This window comes from Pocillopora damicornis, chromosome 1 (genome assembly GCF_964200805.1).
Source record: "Pocillopora damicornis chromosome 1, jaPocDami1.2, whole genome shotgun sequence".
NCBI lineage: Eukaryota > Metazoa > Cnidaria > Anthozoa > Scleractinia > Pocilloporidae > Pocillopora > Pocillopora damicornis.
In genome coordinates, this window is record NC_142670.1 from 25443957 (window position 1) to 25451612 (window position 7656).

Below are 7656 nucleotides of genomic sequence, written 5' to 3' on the forward strand. Positions count from 1 at the left end.
TCATCGCGGACAGAGTTTTAACTCTCAATCATTCTGTATAATAAACTGCCACAATTTTGCGATCAATTTTCCTTTTATTGTATTTGTAGCATGAAATCCATTTCAATCTGTATTATTACTTAATCTTTAATCTTTTAGAATAGGCAGAGGTACGATGTTTTATTTTGTAGAATCAGGGTCACTATCTATATTTATAATCATAATCTTGTAATTCCTGAGGGATTAATCGTGGGTAAATGTAAAGTGTAGGTCTTTCATGTAAATTAAGTGACACATTTTGACATGTAAAGGAGGTGTTTAATAGGATAAACATTCATTTATGTATTCCTCTATTAATTCATTTATTGAATATGGTTTGAATATGACAAATCCTTTATCCATATTGATGTTTTACTTGACAATCCCAAATTTACAGCTTAAAAAAGGCCAGTATTAACAAGTTTCTAGTTGCACTTCTAATAATTTTTGTTTTTTAATCTTTTAGAGACTTGTCTAATAACCCGTTGAAGAATTTTCCATCTGACGTTTTTGCGACTAACACAAAATTGGATTTGCTGTGAGTAGATTTTTCTTCTATTAGGGACATCAAAAAATATCTGTCTTTATAGTTTAAAACTCACTCACTCACTATTAGGTGACCTGTTTGGGTACCCCTTTAAACTTGAAAAACAAAAAATTATTTCTCTCTGATATTATGATTATTTGCTGAGACTAACAGATCACAAGATGGCATTAGGAAGGCTTTGAGAAAATAATATACGATAAAGTAAATTTAACGATAATCCTCGTAGCTGAAATGGAATTTACACTACTACGTTGTATTGTATCGTCAGAGGCAATATGTGGTTATTTTCTTTGTCTTGAATCAAATTATACAGCTATCAAGGAAAAACTTCTTGCATAACGCAGCAGCATACCCCTTTCCTACGGCCTTGTCTATACTTGTTTTTTTTTCTTTTCTCTTTTCTTCCCTTCCCCTAAGTGATCATAAGACAAGATAAGTAACTGTTTGAAGAAAACTAAATAGATTTTGCATACAGATCATCTTCTTTTCAAATTTCAACACAAATGGTTGTAAGACAACAACTTCCCTGAATTGCCTCCTGATTTATTCCAAGATCTAAAAAACCTGAAAGAACTGTAAGTTAATTCAAGTTTTCCCTTGTTTTAACTCAATAACTGCATAGAGCATTCCAACACTAATTAAATTTTTCGTCTCTTTTGTAAAGTTACAGCTCTTGCTTGTATATTTTTACACAGATCCTGCCAGTATCATAATTTTCTTTCCTTTCACTTTTTAATGCATATAACAAGAAAATGATTCATCTGCACCGATAACACAGAAATGAAAATTTAATCATCCTATATTATGTTTTTGTTGCTGAATTGACAGTTTTAGTGACAACAATCCTACATACATTAAGGAAATTCGTGCATGTTATGAACATCAGAGTTGTTTTCATGGGACATCTATCTCTGTTTCGAGCTAGTTGGAATATTTTTTTAGATCACGAGCTTCATGATCTCTTTATTGATACAAGAGAGGCAGCCATTGTCTATGTTGGGGTGAAGATTTCAGTGTATACGCAAATTTCAATTTGTCAGCGGCCTATAATTGCTTTTCTTGTTATAGATATTGACCAAACTAAATGAATAAAGTGACTCTTGAATATTCTCTGAACCATAAGACAAACATTGCATGTATATATATGACTACGTGCTGCTCTTTGGTTGGTTTTGATGACCAGCAACTTTATGTACGGTAAATAGAATAGGAGAGATGGTAAGTTTTGATCTCGGTAAAGAAATAGAGAAAGATGTTTTTCGTCTTGTCACGAGCGTGGGACAAAGAAAAACTTCTGAGTCCCCATGAGGAATTGAACTTCAGACCTTCAGAGCTCCATCACTGAGCCACAGAGACTCTATCACGAAGTTCATATGTCACGCGTCCTGCATACTGCAGGAATGTCGATAGCGTCACCGCAGATAATTTTTTCTTTATCCCAATTTCGTGACAAGACGAAAAACATCTTTCTCTATCTTTATGTATTTTAACTTGGAAATTTCAGATCGAAGACTTAATGAAAATGCATTTTTTTTGTCTCGTCATTCCTATCAGCCTTCTGTTAAATAACAAGTTGAAAAGTCTACCAGACGGACTTTTTAACAGCCTTTCCAAGCTGACACATCTGTGAGTGAAATAGTTATTTAACCAAGGAGATAATTGTGAAGAACTAAATGATCATTTTTAAAATATTTTTTACAAAAGCATAGCCGTCACAGCTGAAACATCATGACTTTTCCAGCTTGTATTTGTAAATCTGATCAGTTGAATTAGAGGATGCTGTTTTATGTGGTTGTTGTGCTTTGGTTAATAATGTTAAGGTACTAGGAGGTGTAAAAGTTCAACAGCTTCTGTTTTAATATAAACCTTAACAGCTCCCAGATTTGTATTTTTGCAGGATAAAGTACCTTCTTTCAAAATACTCGAGAGTTTTCGTACTTAATCTTGAGATCATTATAGATGTCTTATGTGTTCTTTGAAGATTAAGATATAAAAATTGGGAGCTATTTTACTGGAAAACATCGCCATTCCCAGCCTTAACTACAGAAGTTACCTCAAAAAAGCAGATTTAAAAATATCACTACCACATGAGCTTATTTCAGTCTAAACTGCCCATGATGCTCTCTTCAGGAAAATGGACTACAACAAAATCGAGAAGCTTCATGAAGATCAGCTCCAGGGCTTGGTGGAGCTGTTCGATTTTTAAGTAGACTTAAACCTCAAAACCTTTTTCCAAGATGATCTGAATCGCACACGTTACACAGTAATATTGATTTAATGTTAACTTCATTATCGCTCAAATAAAAGTTGCCTTACCCAATGATATTATGTTACTGTATTTTTATATTTATTTCATTATCCATTTCGCCTGTTTAAGATATCTCTCAGAGAACAAAATCGAGGCCCTGCCTGACAAAATTTTCAAGGGTGTCAAAAACCTCAAAGCTCTGTGAGTACATTTAATCACATACAAAAAAATTCTAAAATATTTGAGTGATGCATTAAATATAATATGAGCGTTCAGAATCTGAGATTTCATTCCAAAAATTCAACATGATGTAGGACGGACATGGTGTAAGTTACCTTGCTCAACGAAGCAATGTTGCTCGAATTCATGTTGCACTAAAATCTGCCTTTTTATGTAACCAAAGGTGGATACTATAGAAACAAAAAAAACATTTTGGAGATCTTTGTAGTTTTAACGAAAAGTCCATCTAAATATATTAGGACGAGGAATATGGCTACTGCAAGTCCCCGTTTAGGACCTAGTAATTGTAAGTGGTTATGTTCTTCGTTTCAGCAATATCTTTGGCAATAGGATACAAAACGTTACCAGCACGACTTTTAACTATGCCCACGAATTGCGATTTTTGTAAGTTCACTGCAAATGACAGATGTTCATTTAGACAACTAAACTTTGTTGCATACATGTAGGCGAGTATTCTTTTGATTTTTTTGTAGTCAAAGAAAAGACTGGTGAAAAGTAATTTTTGAAAATAACTTAGACATACCAAAGCAATGTTTCCCTGGATGAGTCCGGAAAGAGGCTTTTTACAGCGAACGAACACAACCGAATGGGCTGTTACGTTCATAAAATCAGTAGCCATCAGAAGTTTCCCTGAAAGCAAGATGAGACTTATCTTGGGCTAAATGATCAGTTTTGAAAAATTTTTGAGAAAATATCAAGCTAGGGTTCGTATTGGTTCTTGATTTTTCCATTTTGGAGAGTTTTTTTAACATTAACATTAGCTCGATGAATCCTATTCTTGAAAATTCATTTTTTGGAGTGAATCGAATTCATTTTGTTCGGTTAATTAGGATATAAACCAACTTAATGTTCGTATCATTGTTATTTGAAATTACAGGTTCATGCATTACAACCTGATGGCTGAGCACTCCATAACGATCCTTTCCTTCACTAACCCCTTCAAACAATCATTTTAACAATAGTCTATGTTATTAATCAATTAATGATTATTAATGGCTTTCAAAGATGCAATAATGACATGATATTTCTTCTTTTTCTTCTTGTTCTTTTGAATTTTAGAACCTTGGACACCAACCTGACGTGCTGCCATCTCGATCTTTTCAAGCAGGATGCTGATTGCGAATACTTCTTCAATGACAACTTCGCAAGCTGCCACTCCATGTTCCGCCACCATGCTCCAAGGAGAACTAGGGTCTTTATTCGTAGTTGGGTGGCAGTATTGCTACACTGATAACAATGTGGTCCAGTCTATCATGTTGGTGAATCTGGGTGTATCTGACGGCATCATGGGTATATACCTTATCATTATAGGCATAAAAGACCTGCAATGGTCAGGGGAATACTACCTGCACGACTATGAGTGGCGCACCGGTTGATTTTGCCATTTCAATGGTGCCATGTCTGTCTTTTCAAGTGAAGTGTCAGTGATGATGATTTCTCTGATCGCATTGGACAGACTCAAGAACATCGTGTTTCCTTACATCTTTGCAAAAATTACCCTAAGGCAGACCCGTATAATGTGCGTAGTTATCTGGCTGGTGGGAGGCGTTATGGCATTCCTTCCCTTGTCCGGAATGCACTATTTCAGTGAGAGGTATTATAGCAATAATGTAGTGTGCCTGCCCCTGCAGCTTTCCCCTGAATTACAAGAAGGCTGGGAATACTCCACTTCCATCTTTATCGTTTTGAATCTTTCCCCATTCATCTTCATCATGGTTCCTTATTTTGCCATCTTGTGGATTCAATTATTGTATAATTATTAGAATCCCAGAAAATACATGTATTTTTTAATCTTTTCGAATAAGAAACTGAGCAAATTATTGAAACCACAAAGGTACAATTACAATATGTAAAGTTGTAGCAGACGTAAAAGAGGAGACAAGAGTGATTCTAAATAGAGAGGGCATCAATGTATTAAATCATCAATTTTCATGCTTTCTGTTCGATTTTTGAAGGTTAGTATCCCTAAAAGTATGTATTAGGGAACATTGAGACAAATGGATGCCATTTGCGACACATTTTTAAAATAATTGCTAGTAAAAACTCATTCTGCAAACAATTCTCAAAATATGAATTGCTATACTTCTGTCTTAAATCATATGATTAAAATTCTGAATTGTAGAATGCTTTTTTTTTATAAACCTGACAATGGCCATTAATTTTTTATTGGTGTTACTTTTTAGTATAAAAGAAGCAGATAATGATCAGCAGGGACAGATTGGGAATGGAGATGAACATGCTAACGTCGAAGAGGATAAAAATAGTGTAGGACACGAAACGCTCTGTCGACAGGTTGCGATTCACATCGGGAGTTGATTACATTGAGAAAAAACAAAAAACCACACCACTTGAGTATAATTATACCTCCTGGTAACGAAGAGCCATAACTTTTTATTCAACGCTAATCCAAAATTTATGAATTTATGGAGCCGTTTTACTTGTTTGTTTGCTTGAGTTTTTTATGGATACGGTAATAATTTGCCCAGATACAGAAAACGTAGCAGCCACTCACCTCAGCTCAATGAATGGAAATAGTGACTTTGATGTTTTGTACCTCAGTTTTCAAAACACTTCAACACAGACATGCACAAGTTTATTGAGCTTTGATAAGTGGCAGCTCTCTTTTCTGTGTTTGTGAAAATTATTATTGTATCACTTAAAAGAAAATGAGCGCATTGTATTTCAATCTCTTTTTGTATTCCATCCAGGGGAAGGAGAGGTGTTTGATACCAGGCTTTAGTTCTTTGTTTTCGAACCAAGGTAAATGCTTACTACGTCTGCTTTGATTCTGAATACCGCTGACTAAAGGGATGTGGAAAACAAACCTCCCAAAAGAAAATTTTTTTTTTGTTACATGTATCTTTCCAATCTTATAGAAAAAGTGTAATATTTGAGATGTAGGGTGAAAATCTGATACTTTACCGTGTACATGCATGTATAGTTGTCTCGTGATTACTTCAACTATCAGTTTTTTGAACCCGATCTATATTCTGAATCAAAAGTGACTTTTTTGATGCCATTCACAAAGCGTAACTCTATCATAACTTTTTTAACTCCTTGGCTAATTTCACTGCAACTGTAATGGTTGAAGTTATTGGAGATGAAGAAGGAAATCTGATTTTTTATAGCTATAATATGCTGCTTGTCCTTTTTCAAAGTCACTTTCCAATTTTTTAACTTTTGCATTCATTGATTAGCGTCCTTTTTTCCTTTGCCTCTGACAGTTTACAAGAGCCAAAAACATTGCCATTAGTATGGAGACAGCAAGGGCTACTAAATCAATGCATACTGTCTATGGTAATATCTTAGTCAAAACATTCTAGTTTTTAATTTCTTTTTCTTAGATTTAATGTTAACAAACTTTGTTGTCTGAACTAATTACTGTCTGGTAACAAGGTATAGTTGGAGTGGAACATATCGCGCTATATCTGAGTGGGCTTGTAGTGGAAGTTCATCTTCTTTTTGTTTTTTTTTTTTTGACCGTTTTTGGTTGTTTGTTTGTTTTTGGAACACGTAAATTTACCTGACACTTTGAGTCTGTTAGTTTTAGCGTATTTCTAAAGACCATGATTGCTACATCACAATATCAGGTGCTTAGCCAGCCTAGAGTCCTTTACCACTTAACTTTTATCACATCACTCGAAATTCTGAAACAAAAATTGAACTTTCCTAGGATATAGGCCTACGACAAGTCGAAAAGCTGGCTATGCCCCCAGTGTGATCAGATATTTTATTCTGCATGCTGATCTTTCCATCATTAATTACAATATAGCTGAGTTTTAAAAGTAATGTATAAGTTCATTTCCATGGAAATTGTTTGGTTTATTCGCAGTTTACTCGTTGTTTAGAGGGGATTTGATATCCCTGAAGAACTTTCTTTGAGAATTCCTAATACAGAAAACAGCAAAGAAGGTTAAAGATGTGATAGTAATAATAGAACACTAACGGGCTTTAATAAGGATTATTAGAGATTAATCTGTATAGCGACTATTTAGATAACTGATTTCTAGGTTTTGTTTAAACACGAAAAATCATCTAAAATTTGACAAGAAAAACTTAGACAAATGCATGGGTCAAGGACGTCCACTTACTAGATATTTGATGGTACGCTAGTAATCTAAATAGTTCATTTCTTAACATTTTAGAACTCATCCGCGAGCATTAAAGTCACAAGGAGTTAAAGTGACGTTAATTTTGGGTTGTATATCATATCAAAGAACCTAGACTTGCGGTTAAGATTTCAGTTAGTGGACATTAGGCAGTACAGCAACAATTTGAATGGTTCATTACCACAACTCGTCCAGCGAATGTTCGGAGTATGTGTTGAGTTGTTCAATTTCTTTGGTATCTCTAGTTAAAAAGAAAGGTAAAAATATCACACAAGAAAAGAAACATTTAGTGTATATGACGTCATGTATTAGAGATCTAATAGTATATTGAATGACCTAAGTAGCTCATTTCTAGAATTTTTCATAACTCCTATGAGAGCATAATGATGGTTAAGAGGTAGAGTGACGTCTATTTTCGCTATGTTATTACGTACTTTGTGAGCGCAAATTACATAAAAAAAGAATAGAAAGATGTGGTAACGAGTAACAAGTCA